At 43.1% G+C, this 25,612-nt stretch overlaps 1 protein-coding gene across 1 annotated transcript in view; it reads left to right on the top strand.

The window, feature by feature from the left end:
* The window catches only part of ANK2 (ankyrin 2), a 275,986-nt gene that overhangs the window by 92,999 nt on the left and 157,375 nt on the right, over positions 1-25,612 (top strand). The window lies entirely within an intron of this gene.

The raw sequence follows: 25,612 nt of genomic DNA, 5'->3' as shown, positions 1-25,612 counted from the left end.
TTAAGGAAAATTAAAATCTTGGACTCAGACCCATAGTGGAAAAGACTTGCAGGAAGTTGTAATCTTGATTTAAAGGAACAGAAATGAGACTTCCTTTTCTAAACTAATCATAATCTCCTCTTTTAAATAAAATTGGCTGCATTATGTGAAGTACTTCCAGTGGAAGCTGTATGCTTGCTAATGGAATCATTACAGTGTACAAGCTAATCCTTTTAATTAATTTCAATTACTTAAGACTTTTTATTCCATGCATAAGGTAATTAAGACATAAGGTATTTTGGAATACGAGTATCATGCTGGTCACTTAGGTTCAAGAACAAGAATCCCAATGTACACAAAACATGCAGAGAGGGATTGCCAGAAGAATGAGCCTGCCCTACGAAGAATCCAGAGGAGCTTGGCTTTAGTGTGCTCAAGCCAAGGCAACCTGAGGGGAAAAGGAAATGAGGCTTTTCTGCAGCCTTCTAATAGGTTTAATCAGATAAAAAGCCAAGAGAAACTTAATTATGTATGAGATATGATTTCTCTAAAGTTCCACTGGACTGGATTCAACTCCTTCGAGGAGGTCCCTCTTGCTTCCATGTTTCTGTGCTTTCCTCTGTGTCATTTACAGTGTCATAATAGTATTACACAGCACTCTACTTGGTGATAAATGTAGCTACTTAAGTATTTTTAAATACGTGTTTACCTAGTTATTTCACTCTTGCAACTACCAAATTTAGTGGAAAATTGAATGCCATGAAATGCCCTCATTCCACACTTACAAAGTCTCACTGTGCCTTCCCTTGTTGCTGCTCATTGCCCCACTCTGCTGTGATTACTGGTGACAGAAAAATAGCTGTGGCCACTCTGCTCTTGGCTGTTCTGTTTGGTGATCCAACCAGAATGAAGCCAGTGTGCCACCTTACAGAGAGCACATCCTCTAGCTTTAGAGGAAAGAAGGTTTTCCTGCGGTCAATAAGCAGTAAATTGAACAGGCAGAGAAGAGCTAATGAGGAAACCCACAGGCTTTTCTTTCTTTCAGCAGTAGATATCTAAAAGACTTTGTCACAAAGGAAAAGTGGTAGTTTCAAGTTAACCCAACTCACTGGTGTTCAATCTTGCTAATTTTACTGGTAGCACAGCTGCTGTAAGGCTGGAAGGTCTTATTCTTCTTTCAGCTGTGGGAGAGAACTGGAACTGCTTTGCTTTCAAAAAAGCTGTAATCCAATTTACATTTAAGTAAACAGGCAGATAGATGGTTCTAGAATTTGCTCTGTAAAGAAGAAACTACATAGAGAGGAAAAAACCAACTTTTTTTTAAGTCAAGGACAGGTTTGTTATGAGTGTTAAGAGTCAAACCTGCTGTACTGCTCAATGTCTACCCTGTGCTTTAACATGGTTTGCACTATCATGCATCTGATGCAACTCCACTGCTATTCTTGCGTTATTGAAATCACGATTTGCTTGTTCCCTTTGCCTTTTATTCCTATCACGAGTCTTCCAGCACATTTTGTGCCAGGTGTAAAACTAAGATTGTAGCTGCAAATGCTTTGCTGTATTTAGCTCTAGTTGCTATGTGTGGTGGTAACAACCCAAAAATGATGTGTATTTCTCCCACTATGGGATAGAATGCCCCACCTCTGTCTTTGGTTGCATCAGCAAACACTCTGTGCTCCCATCACAACAGCTCCATGGTGAGTGACACTCTGGAGAAATAATTTCCATTTACTTAGAGCAATGAGACAGGGAAAATAATTGTGTGCTAGAGCTGAATATCTGAACTCTAGAGCATTTTGTGGCTTTGTGGTTGTTTTTTAGCATCACAGAGTGTGTTAAGACAGAGTGCACACGGTCTGGGCCCGGCTTTTCTAGGTCTGTATGTTCCAGTGTAAGCGGGTCATTTCAGCCATTACTCTGCTCTACAGTATCAATGCAATGAACAATGAACAAGTCTTAGGTCTAACACAACCACTTGGAAGGTTAACTTTGTTAATTATGGCCTTGAAAGGTAAAATATATATATTGTTTTAAAAATGTTCTTGTTTTTGTAACAGAGTAGTGGGAGTCTGCAAAGGGATGGAGTTGTTGTAGCGTACCAGCAGATTTGTGCCAGTGCTGGGTTTCGCAGGTGAAAGTCAGGTGAAGTCTGTGAGGGTAACAAGGAGGAAATGATCTGGATCAGTGTTGGCCGTTACAGGGAACGGTGTGGCTGGTTGAGCCTGCATCCGCCTGCTCCCGATTTATCTTTCTCAGCTCTTGCTCATTTTCACCAATGTTTGGCAAACATCAAGTGAGTCAGAGAAGCCAAGTCCCTTCTTCCCCAGCCAGCTTCCCTTTCTCCCTGCAGGGTGCCTGGGGCCGGCAAGTATTGCACAGATTGCATCGCCCTCGCGCATCTCGCAGCCTTGTCACGTGTTCATGCAGTGACAGGGGTTGAGGTGGGCTTAGACCCGCCTGTCCTGCCTCTCTGGGGATGTGGGGGCCACTCTGGAGGCAGCTATGCGTTCCCTCTGCCCTCATGGCATCCACCTGTCTTAGCTGGCTGTCCCTGTCAGAGCTGCTGTGGTTTTGTGGTGCCGTGTCCCTGCCTGCACTGGCCGTGCTGTGTTGATGCTTTTGATGACATCTCTGGCTAGGGATGTTTTTTCTCTCTACAAATTGAGACTGACATATGTAGCACGTAGATATTTAGGTTAGGCACTGGGAGCCCTGGAGCTCTGAAATGCAAGGAACAGAGGGAGGCCAAAAAATACTAAGATAGCCAGAGGCTGTTCCATTCTCATTTATTTTCAGGAATTAATTATTTCAGAATCTTTCCTAGCTGATTAAGTAGGCTTCTTTTGTCTTAGTGACAGAAATTGCTGAGCTGAAAATTTGAACTTCCTGTCATTATGCCTCCACTGTGTAGGAATAATCCAGTATTTCTGTTTTCAGTAGAAATTTGCAGTACTCTTATTCATTCAGTGGGATCCTAATAGTTTTTCATTTTCTCATTTATTTCTACTTCGTTTAATTGTTCTCTGGCACCAAATATAGAAGGGAAAAATATTTTAAAAGTAGACGGAGATGGACCAATGTTTAAGGCTCCCTCAGAGCAGTTTATAAAATTGTGTGGGAGACAGTGAATTACTTCAGGTCAGTTTTGATAAAAAATCATATTTGAAAGGCCATGCAACTGATTGTGAAATTCATCTTTCTCTACTTTAAATATTAATTTGGGGGATGGAAAATGTAAAAGGTAAAGACGTAATACTACACAAAAAAGGCAGTGTATCCTTTTGGGCATTGCGAGTCAGTTTGGGAATTGGTTTGTCTTCTTCAAGCTTTCTTGAAATAAAATGTTCCTTGGGCATGCAGCAGTCTAGGGAGAGCAAAGGTAGGCACCAACACACATTAGCACCTCTTCTGTGCTCCTTCCAGCTGGCTGCACTTGGGTTACAAGCAGGTGCACAATTCGTAACCTACTTCTGTTTTCTCTGGATTTAGCTTACACACTCATACACACGCACACTAATTTAGCCCATGAATGAAGTGCTCTCTGGGGAGTAGGATCAGCTCTGAAGGAAAGGATAGAGTAAATGGCAGTAATTGCAGTTGGAAGTGATTTTCTAGGTTAAACAGTGTACAAGTTTGTGCCACAAGCTGAGTGGTTCAGAAGGGGTTGGTTGATTTGTTCCATTCAGGCTTGGCTGCCGTGCATTTATGCTACACTATTACTGGATCTCAGCAAGCAGAGCCTATGGATTTCAACTGGCACCAAGGAATGCACAGATTCCTGCAACACTACAGCCTCATGATCAATTAAATCTGATAATTGCTCCACTCCTAGGGCTCCTTTATAAGGCAGGGCTTGAAGTGTGTGTCAGAGTAGTGGAGGCAGCAAAGAGCATTTATGATAGTTTTGAAGAACATGAATAGAAGTGGGAACTGGTGTTTATAAACAATTTGCACCCTTCTATAGAATCTCTTCCTATATTAAAAATTGTGCTGCTTTCCTCTGATCGAAAGACTGGTAGTCTTCCTTTTAAAAACCTTTTAGAAGTCTAATACATCTGGCAGCTTTCAGTATCAGAGAGCAGATGTCAACCTAGAAATGTCAAGAAACAGTGGTACTTATTCATGGCGTGAGCTATTAGAAACCTTGTCTGCCTGTGCTCGTGGGGACATGGGTATGATCTAATCAGAAAGTGAATGAATGGGCATAAACACCAGGACAAGGAGGCCCTGGGATGTGTGTGTGTGCACACTTGGGTGTGTGCTGTGGTGCTGTGTCCCAGCCTGTTTGTGTTTTTTCCCTGAGCATGGCAACAGAACACACTGAGCTCCAGTCTGTGCTGGAGGTCACCCTGGGTTGGGTACGGCCATTGGGGCCCTGCTAGCTGGGGAGCTGAGCTCTTGTTGCTGTGCACCTCTGACAGAGCAGAGAGGGGTGAACATGAGAAACAGTAACTCTGGAATGGGCACAGATTTTCCAATCAATCTGTGATTCATGCTCATTAGCTTTGAAACACTGAAGAAAGGCGCTTTATGAGCTGGCATTTCCATTTGTGCTTTAACTGCTTTGCCCAGGCTGAAGACAGAATGATGACTGCAGCACTCATGAAAACAAGGGGAAGAGAAAGAAGGAAACATGTTCTGTGCCTTGTCTAAAGGTCACTGCCCTGGTTAAAGAACACAGCCTCCCACTCAGCCCTTGGATCTGGATCTGCTGTTAGCCTCCTATTTGGTATGAAATACAGGTTAGATGGGTCAAGTGTAGAATAATTTCCTTTGGTAACTGTAGGCACACAGCTGATGGTAATTTGGGGTGGGGCTGTGGTTGAGCCCATCCCTAATGGGCTGCAGCTGTGCAGGACAGGTGAATAATATTAAAAGTAACGAGCCATGGAGTGCCCAGGGGCACTGACCAATCACCACAGGGAACAGAGGGCACACAGGTGCAGTGCATGAACAAGAGGGTATAAAAGGTTGGGCTAAAGAGCAAGAAGGAGCAGATACTTGCAGCCTTCTGAGGTGGCATGATGTTGCTCTGTATGGGCGGATGCTGGAAACCTTTGGAAACTTTATCCTGATATTCCCTGTATCATGGCCATCCCCACTGTGACGTGTTGTGCCAGGTAACAGTTACCCTCAGAGTTGGGGGGGAAGGTGTGAATAGTCCTTCCTGTACTTTGTATGCCCCACCTGAAAGACTAGCCAGGCTTTTGTTGTTGCATTCATTTCTAATTAATGTCTTGTAAAGTGCAGGAAGTGTTTCTCAAGGAAGGCAGGGTCCTTGCAGAGCTTGCAGCCACTGCAGTTGTGTTTGGTGGTGTAAGTGTGTGCAGGCTCATGGTTAATTATACGTGATGCTGTGTGTTGGTAAATGTCTCTCTCCCCCCTGCTCATCAGCAGAACTGCTTTTTTCACCGCCACATCCCCAACAGAAGCAGCAGGCGATGGCTTTCAGTTGGAAAACAGCTGCCAGGAGCTCATTATGCACTAACATACACTTTAAGAGTCAAGATTGCTCCTTTGCAGAAGGAACTTACGAGTGTGGCCCATTCCAAATGTGGCTGACAGCAATTAGGATAGTGATGTACAGCAGGCCTTTCCTAGAAATCATTGTAAAGCCCAGGTAGTATCTCTGAACAGAAATAATATGGTCTGGATTGTACTTATACAGCACTTCTGTATATGGTATCCCAATTTCTTTTAGTGATTGAGGAAAAAATTCCAGCTGCAAGTCTCTCGTGCACATTGTAGTTTCATCTAAATGGGAACCGGATGCATTTCAAAAACCCAAACCAAACAATTGCTGAATGTGAGTGGTAAATAGAGTTAAAGAAATTCACCTTTTTGATATAACCTAAGTGATGGAGATATGGTTACAAACTGGTTTGGTATGAGTTGGAGTAAGGGAAGCTTCATGTGTTGGATGTTGATGCTGGAACCCATAGTTAAGGGTGATTCACATGAAAAGGCACATTTGAACTGGGATCTTCTTTTCTTTTGTCCTACCTGTCCTCTTGGGAGGAATAATGTGATTCTGAATTTTGTTTTATTTTGTTTTTCCTGAAGGAGGGAACAAACATTTAAGCTTTTACTGAAAATTTCTGAGAAAATGGATGTAGTTGATCACCATGAAATAAAAGCTGTAGTTAATACAGAGGAGACCGAATGCCTCAGATTGCAATCTTAGAAGCCTCTGAAGTCTTATAGTCTCCAAAGGCCATAATGCAGCTGTGGCATTTGTAATTTTGTTTAAAAATAAGTTCCGAAGGTGATCAAGTTATGGGTTTGGGTCTTAGTGTTCCAAGCCTGAGGCCACAGTTAGACAAATGGTGTGAGGCAGCTCTGCCACCAGGTGAATGCTCTTCCTTAGAAGAAGGGTCAGAAATTCATCTGGGTTTGAGCTCCACTCTTCTGCCCTGTACAGCATATTTTGGGGGGGGGGAGGGAAGGGATGGAAATGGGCAGCAGAGAGTATAGAGAAAGGTGAGGCTGATTTTTTTTGTGAGGGTTTCAGTGCTTGACTAGATCATCAGGGAGAGGTTTTTTCACTATTCTGTGCTTATAAAACCCTTTTATTGGTACAACTTGAAAAGCAGGTAATGATTTAGTGCTTTTTTTCTGAAAATGTCTAAAATGTAATTTGCAGAGTGTGATTTATATTGCTGTAGTGCCTGGTTTGACCATGTGAGATTGGGCTGCCATTCTGATGGTGTTGATATTAATATGAACTCATTTTCTCAAACAGCATTTTTCATTGTTGCAGTTCATGTGCTTTACAGGAGAAAGTTCATATCACTGCAGGCAGTTACTTTGCAGTGGTTTGCCTGAGGCAGCCTCAGGTGCAAGTGCCAAAACAAGGCTGAGGATCCTTCTTTTTAAAACCCTGCCTCTTCTCTGTGCTCTTCCTGCCCTTTAGTTTTCACCCAAAGACCTCCTGAGCCCAAAGTCTTTTCTCAGGGATTACTCAAAGTATTCAGGAACTCATTCAGGTTGGATGTGCCATAGACCCTTACCTTAGCTATGTTCAGATAAAACCCACAGTTCATTTTTAGAACCTGAATCAAAGGTTGCTGAACTTTATGGAAGGATTTTATTAACTTCAGTAATTTTGACTGCTTTTTAGTGGCTTTGGGATTCATAACATCAGAAACAAGTTGAGTATTTTCTTGTTTACCTTTGATGTTTATGGCTACATGAATAACAGAATTAGGACTGATTTTCAATATACTTAGAATTTAGAATGATAAATTCTGAGTCCAGGTGTTTAATCCTTCTCTGGAAAATTTTTCCTTGTTACCTAATAAAATTACTGGCTGGTTTTATTGTTCTAGTAATGACAGCCATTAGTCTATATTGGTGTTTGTGGAAAAGATCTAGTACTACCAGTCTGTGTCCCAGTGTCTGCCATAAAATCCAGCAGATACCTGTGAAAACATGCAGCTTCTTCTCTTCCTGAAACATTTCAATTCACCTTTAAATTCTAAAGGCAGTTCTCAGCTATGACCTACTGCATCTCAGCAGTGAGGGTTGGGTAAGTCCATCCCATACTGCTTTCAGGTGGTGAAATGTATAGGTGGATTATTCCAGGTAGCATTACAAGAGTTTCTTCTGGAGAGAGTTATTTTCACTGATTTTTATTTTATTTTTAAATTGTTTTTTCTAACCTTCAGAGTTCTGTTTCTCTGGTTTCCTACAAGCCTCCCAGTACTGTTGGAAATCAGGATGAGTTTCCGGCAAATCAGTTTGCGTCATTGTTTCCAAAATGTGAAGTTCCTCTTTATTGTGCTTGAATCTGAACACCCTGGCACTGCCCTGTTAGATCAGACAGAGCCCCCATGCTGTGGCAGGTTTGGAAGGTGATTTCACTCGGGCTGTTGCGCTGGTCTGCACTGCTGGAAGCCTTCCCCAGAGTTTTGCTGTGCAGGCAATGCAGCCTTGAGGGTGATCGCCGAGGTGGCACATCAACACAGTGCTCCAAGGACAGAGGGAGGGGACATGAATTGTGAGATTGTTGGGAACAGTGGCACAGATTTCTCTCAGTGCAGGAGTCATGTCCAGGGGTAAGGACGATGTCATTGGATGCATGTGCTGACAGAGAATACAGTTAAGATTTACTTAGTGTCACATGTTTTTGGTGTCCAGAATTTCAATCTCCTATTGGCTGTGGTTCAGAGCAGTGGGGAGGGCAATGCAGGCAGTTATTAGTATGAAATGAGTGTGGAGAGGATGAGCTCCTGATAGAGGAGAACTACAAACAAAATTCTGGGTGCAGAAAGCCCTTACAAATAACAGCAGGGATTATTAGGGATTTATTCTGTTTTCGTTACTTTTTGTATTACAAAGTATTTTGGGAGAGAGGTGAAAGAAACATAATTTCTTTACATAGATCTCACTCAATCTCTATTAAAGTTGATCTGAATCTTAAGTTTGGCCTTAAAGGTTCAAATGGTTGCTGAAGCCCTTTGTCCACTCCAGCCACTGTCACTTCATGCAGTGCTCAGGGGATTTTTTTCTTAGGTTGTTAAATGCCTTCCATGTATCTGTCTCCTCAAATAAAGAACTATTTCTTTAGCTGTTCTAAATCAAGAAGTGTTTCTGTAGCCTCTGGGAACTTATTAACTGCAGGGGTTTCACAACTGGATTGCTGGCATGTAATATTGTTGTAGTGAAATAAAATGGAGGCTCAGAAAATTATGGAAAGGTTTTAGAGAAAGTAATTGGAAACCCAAAAAGGAATAACTTTTGGAAAAAGAATTGTGTTTTGATTCTAGTAAATACAGGGGGTTTATCAACATCTCTCTACTGTATAGATATGTTGAAAATGCTCTTTATTACCCCTTTCCTTCATTTCTTCTTTTGATATTTTTACAGAATATGCCAAAAACTTCTGTCTCACTGGCCTTGGCTGCCAGCCAAGCATTTTGTTCAGAGTTTATTCAAGCTCCTGTCCTTATGCCATTGGCATTGTCACCCCTGTGCAGGTGCTGGGCTCTCTGAGAGGGAGTGTGACAGCAGGCAGTGGCAGCCTGGGCATGGCCAAGATTAATGAGAGCAGCTTCCTTCCCCACCACCTTCCCTGTCTTCAGCAGAAAAGGTGCATTCCCACACCTTGTCTCCTTGAAAAAAGATCTCATTTTGGTTTAGAATATAAAGAAATGAACCCTCAATGACCTGTGCAGTACGTTTTCACAAAACTTTCAGTCTGGGAGCTCCAGACTCTTGTGTCCTCCTGGCACTGGTGACAGGAGTTTCAGCTCCTCCACAATAAGTGCTATATTTTCAATCATTCTTTATTAAGCCAGGTGGTGTTGTATTTGAGGCATGCCAAAGAGGGCAAATAACATTGGACTTAATTTAGACTGCTGCTTTAAAAAAAGTGGAAGGCTCTAAAGCAGCATGGTATTTTAGATCTTTTGGTGTTTAATGAGTAGATAGTTTGAGATATATCTAATTCTCTCTCAGGTTCACTAGTTTTTTTTCTCTTTCTGTGTTGGAACTCTCAAGGTGTTATTGTTCAGAGTAGCTTGGGCATGACACTTGAGCTTCATGTCATCTATTCTGTATTTGCATTTGTTTATTAATTTGGAACCGTATACATATTTATTTCTTGTAGTTTACATTTTAAAAAAGTAACTAATATTTAAAAGCCTGCAAGAGTGTTTTCAGAAGGGTTTGTATCAGTTTGGCTGCATTTATTTAAACATTCCTAGGTCAGTATGAGCTTGTGTGTGTCACCTCAGAAAAGTTTAGTTGAAGGTGCTGAGAATGTTCAGGGTAACCTGCTAATCACAGCCAGTTTAAAAGGATGTTATGTCCCTGAGACTTTCTTAAATCCCAGGCTGCAATCTTATAATTCCCTTTGGTAAAAGGCATTTCAGGGCTTTTACTGTGCCATTTTAGTATGAGTAGTGCTGCTTTTAAAGTGAATCTTGGAGATAAACTCTGTTCTTCATTAATGACTTTTGCAGTGAAGGAAGAATGTACCCATTTTAGTAATTATTTGTAGACAAGAGGTGGAGGGGTTGACTTCAGATGGCTGTAATGGAAGCTACAAATGAGGAAGGCTGAGGAATGTTAAGACATAATCAACAGTTTTTCTAAAAAACATGTTTAGTGTGGGGATGGTGTGTCTTCTTTTTTCCTGTAGGTGCATATGTGCATCTCACAGTGGGGAATTTCAGCTTTAAATAAGCATTTCTCTCTGTGCAGTACTTTAATGAACATTAATACTATCAGCTCCGTGGTTTACTGAGATAAATTTTAGTAATTTGAATAACATGTACAGAATTAGCAGGAAATAATTTCATATAATTTGATCCAAGCCCTCATGTTTCAGACTAGGAAGACCTACTTTCTCACTAGGCTTTTAAAAGCATAACTGGTTGAAAATTAATGACCCTCTGCTGCTGTCTTTGATCTTTAAGGTCCCTTCCAATTCAAACCATTCTATAATTCTGTGATTTGGTTACACCCTCTGTGTGTCAACAAAGGAATGGGAGTAGGTTAACAAAGGGGTGGTTGATTTTTATGCTGGAGGACAAAGACCACTTGAGATTGTACCAAAATTCACCTGACAAATTCGTAGCTGGTGTTTGAAAGGTGCCAGCCCCCGTTTTTACTGAAATAAAGTAGAAAAAACCCAAAATGCAGTGATTTTAAAATTAATTTCATACTTTATCTTATCTATGACAATTTCTGGTTTGTATGTTAATTTCTTGAAACAAGTGTCCAAATCAAAGACAAATCTTCATGACTCAGATGAACATTGGAATTAGCATTATCTGCAGCAGGCTTGGAATTTTTTCCTCTGATTATTTTCCTCTGAAGATTTTTTTTTTTTTGCACAACCAGGCAATGCTTTTGAAGAGACAAATGGAATAAGGAGATATCTCTGTTTGTGTTGGAAATAACAAGTAATGCAATTAGTAAATGACTGCATGAACAGTAGCAATTAGAACAGAAGAACGTACGAAATGTGTGAGTGCAGAGCCGTATTTCTGTGTCATCTGCACTGGCAGAAAACCAGAAAAACTTCACTCAGATGGGTATAATTGTTGACTGATCTGTTTTAAATTTTTGGTCTAATTTTACCCAGCTTTGATTTTTGGAGTTTAAACCAGCTTTTGGGCAGTGTGATGAATAGGGAAAATCGGAGTCCGTCTCCTCCTCTTCTCATTGAGGGTGCTTCCCAAATGTGTTTTACCTTCCAAGATGTTGAAATTTCTGCAAATCCAGTATCTCATCTCCAGCACTTACAATTCAGAGATGCATAGCAAACAATAGGAAATAACCTTATTTTTGTAGGTTTATCTCCCTCTATTCCATACCAGTTTGCTTATGCAGGTCTGTTTGAAAGACCTTATTAAAAAAAACCAAAACACCCACCCCAGAAATTGTAATCTATTTGACATGATAAGGTTCTTAACAAATTGACTTTGTCTGCTCCTTGTGGTCATTATTCCCTTTATGTCAGAGCTACTCCATTGTTCTGGAAGCCCTCAGTGTAGCTCTGTGAAGGTTATCCAGTTTTCCCTGTGATGCAGTCACAGGAGCCATTTGCAGTTGCAGTCCCGGTGCTGCTGAGCCACGCAGGTGTCACCGGGGCCACACAGCCAGAGCAGGGCTTGTGGGAGCGTGACAGTCACTGGGTCCTTGGGATCTCAAAGGGCAGAAACAGTCCTGGCCAGGGCAGCAGGGTCTTGCTCAAAACCCTTACCCTTTGACTGGTTAAATCAATTCTTTTTTTTAAAGTCTTTTTCTAGGTATCAAAATTTTGGTGGATCAGCCAGGAACTCTTATTTCACTGGTGTCTTCTGGATAGAATCATGGAGTTATTTAGGGTGGAAAACCCTCTAATATCATTGAGTCCATCTGTTCCCCTAGCACTGTCCAAGCACAGATCAGCACTGTCCTCCGCTGCTAAACCATGTCCCCAAATGCCACGTCTGCACATCTTTTAAATCTCTCCATGAACTCTCTACCACTGCCCTGGGCATCCTGTTCCAGAACTTAACTTTTCCTTTTTTTCCCCCTCTCCTTTTTCTTTTTTCCTAAACTTTGGTAGCAATCACAAAATGCAACCTTTTGCTGCTTTTAAATTTTAACTGTTTTCCACGGTTTGGTTAGCAACCTCTTTGACTGCTACTGTTACTTATACCTTCTGAATAGAAGAAAAAGAAAGGAAAACAAGGGCAATCAATATTAGTAGCATCTGCTGGTACTGAGCACAGCCAGTTTTTCAGTATAGGAACTTTGTCCCTAAGCCTATTGTCACTCCATCATCAGCAGTTCCAGTCTCTTGAGATTTTGTCACCTCAGTGACACTGCAGGGGATTATAGTAATTAGCCCAGTCTTTCAGAGACAGCTATTGAGACTCGTGGAACAGCGTGGCCAGCTTTTGGATCAGTGATGTCACCACCCTGGGGTGGAAGAAAATTGATAAGGTGCTGTATTGTAAGTGATCAAATGGGTCTGAGAGAGGATGGAAATTATATGGAAAGGAACTGTCCTAATTACCACATTCCTGCTTCTGTAGGACCATTTCCAAGGACAGGGCCTCACCAAGCTCTCATCAGCATGATTTCTTTGGCTTGTCCACCTAATAGACATCAGGTGATAACAGAGGGCTGACCTTTGGTGCAGTGTGATTTTAAAATAAAGCAAAAATACGTCACACCAGTGACAGCCACTCAGGCTGTGATGTTTACAAATGAGTTCCTGCTCTGGAGGTACCTAGAGATGTACCTTCACCTTGGAATTTAATTTGGAATGTCATGTACATGTATGTAAATCATATATATGTATTTGTAGATATGTTAATTGTGTGATAAATACAAAAAATAGCTGGATTATGCACCTTACATCTCGTGGTGTCTCAGCATGTTTACTGCAGCCAGAGGCATCATTGTCCATGATGTGACATGGTAGCTCAGTGGAAAAGTGTGGGAATGGTTTTTACACTTTTTTATAGAGATGTCCTGAGTCGAATCAAGGTAGAACATCACAGCAGGTGATCTAGATCAGGTTAATCAGCCTGCAGGTGAGCTGACTCCCAGGTTGGGTGGCTGTTTACACCCCAGTACAGACTGCTCTCTTGAGTGCTGCCTGGTGCTTAGCATCCAAAAATAGTTTTAGCTTGGGGATTTTTTTTTCCCCATCCCCAGGTTCCTCATTAATTTTGAGTCCTGAGTGACAGTGATTGTTGTTTTAAATGAGAGTTTTTTCTGCAGAAGTGTTTCAGCAGGGTGGAAGTTATTTCTTGTGTTTTTCTCTCTCTTTTTCCTTTGCTCCCCATCTATAATAAGCAAAGGCAACTTTTGCAGTGGAATCTAGATATTTTTATGATCTGCGAAGATGCCTCATCAAGAGTGTTGTTCTGACAAGCTATTATGCACCCAAAAAAGTTTCTCTTAGAAGTTTTTTGTAACCACAGACAGATGTTTTCAGTGCAAGTTACCAAAAACTCTGCTGAGATTCTATGTGGAATTCTTTGATCTAGTTCCACACAGGCTGCAAATCCCCATTCCAAGCACCCACAATTTGCTTCTCCTTCAGCACTAAAAGCCTCACACTCAGATTGGTTTTCTGGCTTAGCTGGGAGTGTCAGGTTGGAGGCAGGGGTGGGAAACCAATGACTTGGGGTTCTGTTCTGAGAAATGCTTGTTTCTCTCTGTGTTTGGAAGAGCTGTCAGTTTGTGCTGCTGGAGCCTTCGACAGGCAGCAAGAGGTTGTTTACTGTAATGAATGACTTGCTGTTTTTATAATATTTACCCTTGATATTGGAGAATCAGTATGTTTAATTGTTGCTAGATGGAATAAATAAGTTGAGTGCAATTCAGGCTAAAAGCAGATAGGGTCTTTAGTTATCTGACTTTCCATTAAATTATGTTCATTGCAGGGAAATTGGACCAGATGACCTTTCAAGTCCCTTCCAACCCAAACTGTTCTGTGATTCTGTGGTTTTTGTAGGATTTTCTAGAGCTGTTGAGTCCCAAGGGAAGAACCCAGGACCCAGCAGTGAACTGGGTCCCTAGGTAGGGACATGTATTTTGAGCATCACAGAGTCTCTTCTCCACCTCCGTGGGGCTGACAGCTCAGTACCCCAATGCTGACTGCTACAAAACATTCCTGTAAATTAGAGGGGTTATCTGTTAACCAGATAAATTAACTGAAGCGATCCCACACCTGTTGCTAGAGATACAATAAAAATCCACGTGGAATACTGTTATTAAAAGAGATGTCTAAGTTTCAAAAACAGCTCTGGGTGGTTCCTTCAAAAAGTGTAAGAAGAGTCAGAAGATGCATGCATTTAGTTTTTAATTTTACTTTTCAATACTATATGTGCCTTTCGGAGAAATTAGAAAAAAAATAATATTGGCTTAAAAACACAACTAAACTGACTTTGTGTCCAGTCACACCACAGAAATCCTGCAGAGACTGAGCAATGATACTTTTGGTAGATCTTGGTCAGCAGTTCCACTGCTGGGCCATGCAGTATATCACAGTTAGAAAAAGTGGTTATCATGGTAAAAAAGATTAATTTGATTTCATTTGCAAAATGTGAGGCTTACTCTTTCTCTCCTGAAGAACTGGGCCACGCTGAGGTCACTGGAGTGCGTGTGGGTGTCCTGCCATTCATGGTTAAGGTAAATGGGCTTAGGCAATGTGTGTGTTAGGAAGCACCGTAAGCCAGCTCTTCTGGGCAGGTTGTTTATTCCAGGTGAGTGATACGGCTGTGCACAGCCTGTGCTTGACCTGCCTGCTTTGGGACTGGCTTTAATTGAGTTCTCTGTGCTCCCATGTCACTAATTACTGGGAAATAGAGTTTTCTCCTTGCTTTTTGCCGTGAGACAAAACTGTCTCTCTTCCCCACACTCTCCTGGTTTACAAAATGGTGCTCACCCAGAACTCCCCACTTGTGGGGAAAAAACACTGGGTCGTTTTCACTTGGCAAAATATTAGCTTCTTATTTTTCCTTTACAAACAGAATTCCTGCTACCATCAGTGAAAATTGTAAAGAGATTCTCCAAAGACTTCTAAGTCAATGGAAGCCTTTCTTTGCCTTAGTTGGATTTTAATTTATAAGCATGTAAAAGAGATAAGAAATCCCTAATTATAATTTACTAATGCGTTTTAAGACTCTTGTTACCGGAGGCTTCTGTAGAAATAGAGTTTAATAAGAATGGTAGGGCTGCAAGAACTCATTTTCTTCTGCACTGAGCCCTGGGTCAATTAGAAATAAGCCTACTTATCTATTGTACTTTACAACAGCCCTGCACACCAACTGTCTTGTTCTTTAAACTCTTTCAAGATGCCACTCTTTGATGGATCTTCATCCATCCCAACATTTGCAGAATTGGGTATTTCAGCCTTGGGTGGGTCCATGACAGGACAAGCAAACTCCCTGTTAAGAACAGGGGAGGCAACATCCTTCAGAAATTTCTGCATCTCTCTAATGCACTTTTTTCACTCTGATCAGTGATTAATTCAGCAGAGGTTTTAGGTCAATGTGAATACTGATGTCTATGTGTGTATAGACAGACAGAAAGTGGCTTCTATGAGTAAAGAAAGAAGAATATTTAAGACAAGAGAATCCAGACTGCAACAGAAGTCTAAATCAGTATGTAGTATCCAGGAGGGTTTCCAGGAATTGCATGCCTTTTGTTAGGGGGGAAAAATAAAAAAATGTTGTGTTACTCAGGGTCCATGTAGCAATTTGTTTTATGGTGTTTCAATAGCTCAGGCTCAGATAGCTCAGGCTGCTGGTGAGCAAGTGGGCAAAGCCAAGGGAGAGAAGAAATGTAGCCAGTTTATTGTACTGTATAGGTGTTGCAGTAAGTACTGTAATGCCTTGGAATGTGTGGATGGAGGGGAAAACCCACTTTGTTCCCCCACTTTGAGAGCAAGGGGGAAAAAAGGGTGGTGGGAAGTGGAGGTTACTGCTAAAAAATTAATCTGCATGATGGTAGGTGTGTGAAACTTTGGTTTTCTATTTTTATCTGTGTGCATTAATACAGTAACATATCTGGTGTCAGAGGTTTCTTACTTTTGTAGGCATATTTATCTGCTCAGGTTGTCAGAGTGCTTGGCAAAATCACAGAGAATGTACCACTCTACACATTTTTACAGAATTTGAAAATGTTTTGCTTGAAGAAAAATAGAAAATCAGCAGATGAGCCAGAAAAACCCTGCAAGAGTCTGCTCCCTCTCGTCTTCTGGACTGCTGTGTTTACTCCTTATCCTACGCTGGTGTTTGTTGCGGGAGGCAGGTTTGCAAAATTTGTAGGTGTGGCACACTGACGTGGGAAAGCGTTTGGTGCGCAGGTCCTTGGAGTCTGGGAATCCTGCGAGCCTCTGTGGCACATCCCGTGTCAATCCCGCAGCATCGCAGGCTGTGTTGCCATGGGGACCGGGGTTCTCCGCAGTGGCAGCGACGATCCGCCCTAACGCTGCCATCCTATCGCGGGCAGGGAATGAGCCCCGCCGCTGATCCCTGCCGGCCCGGCCGTGCCCTGGGCTCGCAGGCTCCTCCTGCCTTTTGTCCTGCCTTTGCTTTGCAGCCGAGCTTCTGGATGGTCTGCAAAACACCAAGAGCTGCCTGGAGACATCTATCAAAAAGCCAAGGGGAGGGTGGGACAGGGACACCCTGGGGGGAATAGGGCTGGGAGAAGGGCAATGGGGAAATATTGCTGTGGGGCAAAGGGCAAAGCACTGAGGAAGAGAGATGGTGAAGACTGCTGCCAAAAGGCATAAGGAGATGTCAGTAGATGACCCTTGAGTCCAGGAGCTGATTTGGAAGACAGATGCCAAGCTGGCCTTACATACAGCTCTTGCTGATGGGAGGTTATTCCCTTCCTGTATGTTTTTTAAACTGTCTTATCTAAGGCACATTGTGTATTTCACCGTTCCTGGATGCAGCCGGGTGCAGGCACAAATGGTGACACTGCTGATGCTGGCTGGTGACACAGTAGTACAACAGCATTTCTGAGCATCCAGACATTCCCAGGAGTAAGTCTGAGGACAGTTGTGCATAAGGATGAAAAAGTGCCAGAAATAAGGGTGTGTTCTCATGCAGACCTCTGGTGGTGACACTGTGCTCTATTTTTCTATGATAAATATGACTTTTACAGGGCACAGCTAGACCTGAGTTACACGTGAGTTTAATCAGCAGGGAAGGGCAGTGTTCTTGTTGGGCTGGTTTGGAAATGGGATGTCCAAGATGAGGCATCATGAGGAATGGAGCAAAACTGCACATTTAGGCAACTGAGCACTGCCTGGAGTTGTGGATTCTGACTTTGTTCTACTCAGAGGTCCTGTACTGCTGCTCACATCAAAAATTTGGCTTATCAAGGACAGCCAGCAGTTATGTGTTCCCTCCAATCACAGCTTGGCTTGTGATTCATGGTCTACCTGGACAAATTCTGAGCATCCATGGTGGCAAATGAAGCCCATAGAAGTGTCACTTTTGCAGTACAAATGCTGCATGTAACGAATGTATTGCGGAAAATAATGTTCAAAGTGTTTCTGGTTGATGCAGACAAAATCAGAGAGTACATTTGGCCTTATAAATTGAAGATGAAGTGCCTTTCATGTCCCAAAGCTGTGCTTGAAAATAAATGCATTAGTAGTTATTACAGATGTACATATATATATATATATATATATATATAAGAGGGAGAATTATAGAAAGACCTATAAGGGAATTAATAATTTAATCATCAGAAATAAGATTTATCATTCTGAATGAAAGCCATTCTGCCCCCCCCCATTGGGCATCAAGGAGATAATAACTGCTCAAAGCTGTTTTTTAAGTGTGTGCTGCCTGGGCCTACTCACTGAAGGGGGCAGAGGTCACACGAATATGTAGTGAGTGATCCTTAATTACAGGCTATCTCACAGGACACGTGTTTAATGGGGCTGAATAAAGATTATGGTATTAATTAGGAGTTTTTTAGGTTTTGAGTGCTTGTCTTTGCAACCTAAATGTTCTTACACTGTGCACTGTTTTATGCACATGTATGCATGCCATGATTGTAAAAGTGTGAGTCTTCTTAGTGCCTGTATTAATCTGTAAGAAATAGTTATTAATAACAAGCTGTTCTAGCAATACCCTTTGCAGTGAAGAGGTGCATGTGTTCTTTGGATCTGATATTCACCAAGATTTTTTGTGGTGCAGTTGACTCCCTGCACTTGCTGAAAAGCTCCCAAGAAGGAGCAGCCAAGAGCAGCTTGAGGGGTCTCACCAAGGAGCCTCGTGGCTCCTCATGGCATCATTTTGCACAGTGAGCACTGAGTGTTCAGCTCCCAGATCACAGGGGTTAATTTCCTATTTGAGCCTGTCCTGATGAGGAGATTGTCGGAACTCACTACATCCCTCCCGGTGTCCAGAGTTGCTGGAACCCCTGCTGAGGGCTTGAAGACCCTGGCACGCAGCCCAGAACACCTGTGGGTTTGATTATGACCATGGAGCAAGTTGCCAGCTTTGTATGAAGACCTGAAAGCCACAGAAGTTTAAGTAGTGTAATAATAAAATTATCACTGGGTGAAAAAGTAGATTTTGGGGATTTTTAGAATAGGGGTTTTGGGGACAAGATGGAGGGACTTGGGCATGTCCAGCCTTTCTTCTTCTCCTTCCCTATCTCCATCTTCTGCTGTGATGCTGGCACTTTGGGATTGGTTTAGAATAGAAGTTCACTGTCTAACATAGGTGATAGCTATTGGAAAGTGATTGTAAACATGTTATACGTAGTTTGTAGTATAAAGAGAACAACACTGCCCCAAGGGCAGTCAGAGTGCCGCTGGCTGTCCTGCTGAGCGGACCTCGGCTGGACAGGAGAAAAACTTTTATAGATAAGATAAAATAAACAACTTTGAGACCGAAAACTGAAGAACTCCAGTTCATTCTTCGGATGTGTGCGATGAAACAGTTTTCACTTATCTCAGGGCTGCAATAACCGGCAAACTCCCGAGAGGAGATCAGAGAAGAGAAATGGTGCTAGGTGTGCCTCTGTGCTCCTCAAAAGGACAAGGATTTCGTGTTGTTTCTCATCTGGTAGCATTTTCTTGCACAGCCCCCTCACGCTTCTCCTAGGCTACAGCTGCATCTTCCCCCACATGTCTCACCTTGAGTGCATTTCTGTGTGGTGCAAGGTTAAGTACCTATCTCACCATTTAGGATGTTGTGGGAGGTGAGACCACATGTAGAATCCTGCCAAACACATTTTTGTTGCACAAATTCCATTTCCCAGCATAAGAACAGGTTAAAGCAGCAAGAGTGAATCAATCTGGGAGAAGAAATAACAGGACAGAATAGCAATAATCAGGTTTCTTGTACTCTCCTGTACAGACTGGCAGCTGAAGTCACCATTCCTGCACACACATGCAACAGTCCCCTTACACATGACTGCATAGCAGCAGCTATCTGAGATCATACAGAGCAAAAGCCAGCAGGAGACTTTGCAAAGGTTACTTACTTCTCTGTCCTTGCTGGGTACAGTTTTCTCTCTGCCTCTGGGGGACGATGAGCTTGTGGAAAACACTGTTCTCCAAGGCACCTGTGTTTATGGCAAAACCAACTTATTTAGCATGTGAAAGATTTGTCCTTCTTGTGTGTCAAAAGGGATCACTAAATCCCAAAGGCATTTCTGCGGAGGGCTGGTGAGAAATCCTGTGTTGTTCTCTCCCATGGGGAAACTCTCTGTGCACTGTGTGCAGTTACACCATAGATTGTATGATGTAACCTCCTCCTATGTTGAACCACATCAGAGCAGCAAGTTTGGAGAAATTAGAAAGGTATCACGGTGCAAAAAAGCAAGAGGCACTGTGCTCTGTCCTGGGTACTGCAGAGAGTGGTGGAAGCAGAGAGGTTAATCTTAAATGCAATGTAAAATCACATATGTCAGGGTCATAGGATCTGTTTGTGTCTGTGTGCACCTCTCACACTACAATTAACACTTTAGGGTCACTGTAAGGGATGGCTGCTGTTTCTGGTTGTTGTAGTGGGAATTGTTTGGACAGGAAAAGCACCTGGGGAGCCCTGGGTGGCTGTTGCCAGGCAGAGAGAACTCTGGGCAGTAGGCAGGAAGAACAGCACCACCATTCTAATACCAGGGAGTCAGGGCATTGCCTGCAGATTTTCCTTAAAATTAGTTGTTAAAATACCTTGGTTATCATTGTAGAATCATGGAATAATTTTGGTTTGGAAGGGACTTGAAAGGCCTCTTAGTTCAAACCCCCTGACATGAGTAGGGATGTTGTCAACTACATCAGGTTCATCATCAGGTCTTCTCCTTAGTTTTACAGTAGTATTTCTGTAAGGAGGCACTCAGGGTGGTTTGCTGTTCTGTTTTCCTCTTCCTGCTTGCTCCAAAGTGGCAGAACACAAACTGGTGGCACCTGTCTGCCAGGGTTATGGTAAGAGGAGAATGGGATCAGTGGTTGTAGCAGTTTCAGGACAGCAGAATTGCCATTTCACTGCTCTGGAAGAGATAAAACATGGAGGGCACCCTTCTCAAGAAAAGCTTAAAATTAGTGGCAAAGTAGTTGATTTTTTATTTGAAGCAGTAAAAACCAGTTGCCCACTGGACAGGTTTTTATTCCTCCCAACTGCATTGAAGTATTAAACAGTATTGCCTGTGTCAGAGCCTGAGAACACAGCTCAAGGCAGAGTGAAGTGCTGGCTCCCGGAGATCAGGCGCCTGCTTTTCCTTAGACGGGCAGAGCCGGGGCGGCTGGGGACAGACAGGGCTGGAGTGCCACCGTGTGGTGCTCAGCACCAGCGTTGCCAATACACTCGGGGAAAACATCAGTGGTGGGGAAAAAAACCCCAAGAATTAAGGAAACCTTTCCTTTCTCCTTGCTTGGCTCTTTCACTCCTGGCTCCTCTGCACTCCTGCAGTAGTGCACGGGATGCTGAGCTGTTACAGTGTTAGTGGTTCCTCTCTGCCACACCTTCCCTCTCCTCAGATGTTGAATTAAAGATTGATTTTTGTTAAGAAAGCCCTCTGCTGTGTATCCTTGTGTCCTCAAGGAAGAGAAAAGATGCCTAAAGGAGGGGAAGGGACTTGTAAATCCTGTCTGCTGGCTGGTTGCAGTTACAGAGGGGTGAATCCTAGGGATTGTGTTGTTCTACTTAGGATTTTGAAAAGTTTGCAAATGTTTCTCTTCAGACTGGAAAAGATGATGTCTCAGGCTATCTCTGCAATGTGGAATGATGGACAATGCAGTGACCTTGAAGCCAGCACCAACAAAGACCAGATAAGCATGAGAGCACAAGGCTACAACTGAACCCAGCTGAAAGATGAGGCACAAAGTGCTGAGGTGCCTTTGCTGCTTTTACACCTGACCAGTGAGCTCTGCCATGGGGATGTGTTGGCTGACTCAGTGCTCTGGGAGCCTGCTCCATTGCACAGTGTCAAATCTCTGTCAAAAGACTAGTGGTTGTGGCTTTACTTGGAGATTTTGGATTCAGAGAGGTTTCTGAGGTCCCAGATGAATATATTAGTGCTTGACTAGTTTGTTCCTTCTTTTTTTGGGAGCTGTTCTACTTTACATAAATAAGTGTTTTAATTGGGCCATTAATTCATTGAGGTGATAGGACACCTGGGATTTTAAATCTAGGTTTCTCACATCCTTGGCAATGTGTTAAATGTTAGCTAGTGTGTGTCTGTGTTATCTCTCACTGCAAAGTCTAGCTTCTGCCTTTTCCATACAGGCCAGTTAACTCCTACAGTGAAAACCCATTGTGTGCAATTGTGCCAGCAGCTTGTCTTGAAAAAAATCCTCTGTCTTGAAAGGAATTCTCAGTCTGGCAGCTCTGTGAGCCAGGAGGGAGGATCACCTCTATTACACACTCTGCTCTCAGGTGCATGAAGAGGGCAGAGTAGAATTAAAATGCTGTTGTAATGCAGTACTGGCTGTTGTGGAGATAGAAGCTTCTTTGCTCTTTGCAAGAGCTTGAGGATGATAAACTGAGGGAAAGCCAGGGATGAAGTATGTCTTTGGTCTAGATTGAGATGTTTTTGTCTGTCTTTGTAATATTAAGTCTCCACTTGCTGCCTTTAACCCTTTCCAATGCAGAGCTCAGCCTTAACACATGTGAATGAATCATTTGCCTTTTTGCCACGTATGTACAAATGGTATATCCAGCTCAGATCTGGACCTCTGGCAGCTGAGGGCCAGCTTTGCTTAGATTTGTGCAGAAGTATTTCCAGCCCAGGTCCACCTCAGTACACAACAAATTTAGCCCCAGTCAGGCAGATGTCTGATTTCCAAGTGAGAGCATCTCTTTTGTGACTTCCAGAGTAAGGACAAGGAAATGGGTAAATTGCCAGAGTCTTTATTCATCATTTTCAGTGCTGTTGTCTTGGTGAAATGTGAAGTCACTGAGTGTTGTAGGAATAGTGATGAACACAGCTGAGTTCCAGCAAGGCTCCCAGTTACATCAGGCCTGTCAGATTACAGCGTGCTTTTGCAAGGAGGTGTTTTTGGTAATGTTCTCTGCAGTGCATTTTCATGTCTTCATAATAGTAAGAGGTTGTTTGGAATAGTGGTTCAGATAGCTCCCTTTTTGTAAGGTCTTTATTCCCAAGGCTCCTGAGAAGTCACTGAGTGTTTTTCAGAAATTGTTCTTGTTAGAAAGATACTACTTTTCAAAAGTGAAGGTGATTAATCTCGACAGAGCACTGCCTCTGTTCTGTGAATTGGGAGCCATTCCTGTTAGTTGTTTGAAAAGACATATTCTTCATCCTCATCTTCCCCAGGAAGGAATGGAAATGGAAGGCACTTGAGGAACAGGTTCATGGTAATACGTACTTTGTGTGAGATGTATCTGCTGATTCTGGGTAGTGCTTTGTTTCACACAGCTGAAGGTGTACTGGCATGGACAAGCTCTTAAACCTGATGAGTTCACAATGAAAGAAAATGCTGTGCATCAAATACATATTTCTGTGTGTGTGTCTTTGAGGAGTTTTTCAGTCTATGGTGCCATAAACACAGACCTGGAAGCCAAAACCTAAAAATTATACTGCAGTATTACTTTTAAGAAGGACAAGGAAAAAACCAGTATTTGAAAGTGAGATTTGCATTACACTTTTAAATCATAGAAGGATAACAAGTTACATCCTCTGTGATTTCTGAGGAATCTGTGTATTTAGCTGACTCAAAAATTCCTTTTAAAATTTGTACTACTTAGGAAAGTTATTTGTAATAGGTTATGAAATGCTTTGAAAAGGTCACCTGGCAGGTGCTTGCTGAAGAAGGTAAACGATGGCTCAGAGACCCTCAGAAGCTCAGGAAGGAGGCAGGGCCCTTCAGCCCTGTACCCTGGTCAGAGGCCCAGGTGTCTTGGTGGATTTGCTGTTGAGATCTGACTTTCTGGCTTTTTTCTGTCATGCAGGGAAAAATGTCTTCAGTTCTGCTGCCTTGGGTGTTTGGATCTTCTCAGGTGCTTCCTCTAGAAATTTCCCTGTAGTCTGTTTGTTTGGACTTCACAGAAATACCAAGGATTTCACAGTGGTTGTGCTACAGGGAGTGTCTTGTTCTGTCTCACCCTAAACCACGGCTGTGTTTCAGCTATCCCAAAACTTTGTGCTTGGGCTGCTTTGAAGCTGAAATATCTGTCATAGGGCATGTCAGAATTGTGGCCAGCAGTCAAGGCAGATGGCTGTTCCTCTCTGCTCCTCTCCTGTGAGACCCCAGCTGGATCCTCCAGCCCTGAGGGGCCGGGCACAGGAGAGACTTGGATTTGTTGGGGCAGGCACAGAGGAGGCCATGAAGATGCTCAGTGATGGAGCAGCGCTGCTCTGGAGCCAGGCTGGGAGACTTGGGGGTGTTCAGCCCAAAGGGGCTACAGGACTGCTGGAGGGGGGCATGCAGGGCTACAACAACTGAGAAAAGGGTGGTTTTGGAGTGAATATCCAGGAGAAATTCTTCCCTGTGGGGGTGCTGAGGCCCTGGCACGGGGTGCCCAGAGAAGCTGTGGCTGCCCCAATCCCTGGAAATGTCCAAGGCTGGGTTGGACGGGGCTAGTGGAACGGACTGGGGTAGTGGAAGGTGTCCCTACCCCTGGCAGGGCATGGGGCTGGATGAGCTCTAAGGTGCCTCAGACACAAATCGCTCTGTAGCTGTACGAAGTGTGAATCCAAGGCTGCTTTAGCCTGGCTTGGCCAGGAGAGGGGGATCGTTTGCCATCCATTCCTCGGGCACTCCTGGTGGGAAGCACAACTCGGATGCGCTTCCCGTGCCTCCATGTTTCCAGCAGAAACCAGCCCGTGCCGCCGGAAACACATCTGCCTTGCTTAGATGTACAAACCTGACTTTTCAGTGGCTGCAGGGGGGACCAGGATGGGTCCCTAGCGGTTCCTGACCCCTCGGCTTTGCGCTCCTGGTGTTTCCCTCCGCTCCTGGTGCATCCCCGCTCCAGGCGCTCTCCAGGGTCCTGGGCTCTCTCCAGGGTGCTGCACCAAGGGCCCGAGGGGAGCACACAGCGCTCGGCCTTGGGATTCACTCTGTAGCAAATTCCGTTCGTTCTTTTACCGTCCTTTCCAAAGAAATGCCTGCTAAAGGCGCCGTTTGGCTGTGTAAATGGAATTCAGTATTCCATAGCCAATAATGCTGTGTCTGTACTGGTTTGGTCACACACTGGGACCACTGAAATTATTTGGTGGGGGAAGAGACTCCAAAAGTAAAGGAATCTCACCTTCTTTCCTTGGTGAGGTAAAGTGGAAACCATCTGGCTTAGAAAAAATGTTCTATGCGTTACTGTGTTTACTATGGCTGATATTTGGGGTGTGTTTTAGATAGTGTCTGGGATCTTTTGAGAATCCTTAGTGCAAAATGTTATCCTCTGGTTTTATAAACAACTAGCAGACAGGTCTTCTCTTGTTAGAAACAGTGGGGAAATCCATGTCTGTACATACTAAATAATAATTGTGTAAGTGGCAATCAGTCAAGCTTTTGATTTGGTCGCTGTGGGTGGGTAACCTTTGAATTCGAGGCAGGCAGAGCCCGTTCAAACATGAACTTGTGTTGCCTGGTCCAACACTGAAGTGCAGGCACACTACTACACATAACAGCAAGGTTGCTTAAGCAGAGCTGATTATGTGCAGCAGCAAGGTTGCAACTGAAAGGATTTAAAGTGGATGAGATGTGGGTCACACTGGCTTAAGGCTTCCAGGGGCAAACAAGTCAGTTTTCCTGCTACAAGCTCTTGCTGCCCTGGTGTAATTATTTTTTCATATATTTCTAGTTGATAAAATTATATTTATTTACATCACCCTCTTGGCTTTGAGAGAATAGAATTCTGTTTACAATAGATCAACAGATGTTTCTGTTAACCTCTTTATACTACACCCAGCACTGTAGTTCGGCCGTATTATTGTAACAGGATGATTTGTGAATGAAATAAGCTACTTCATCAGGGAGGTCAATTGGGTAAGAATGGGGAGCCCTCCTTTTCACTCCTCAGGTTGGTCGTTGGCAATATTCCCCTTGTTTTTGGGAAAACAAGGTAATAGAAACTTTTAAATTACAAGTGGTAGGATTGATCTGTTGGGGACACAAGTGACATATATGCAGGTGTCTTTCAGTGTGAAACTTGCTTTTTGTGGCTCTTTCCCAGATAATTACCTTTAAGCT

This window comes from Ammospiza caudacuta, chromosome 4 (genome assembly GCF_027887145.1).
Source record: "Ammospiza caudacuta isolate bAmmCau1 chromosome 4, bAmmCau1.pri, whole genome shotgun sequence".
Lineage (NCBI taxonomy): Eukaryota > Metazoa > Chordata > Aves > Passeriformes > Passerellidae > Ammospiza > Ammospiza caudacuta.
Note: the sequence above shows the minus strand (reverse complement) of the source record. Positions and strands in the feature narration are given on the sequence as shown.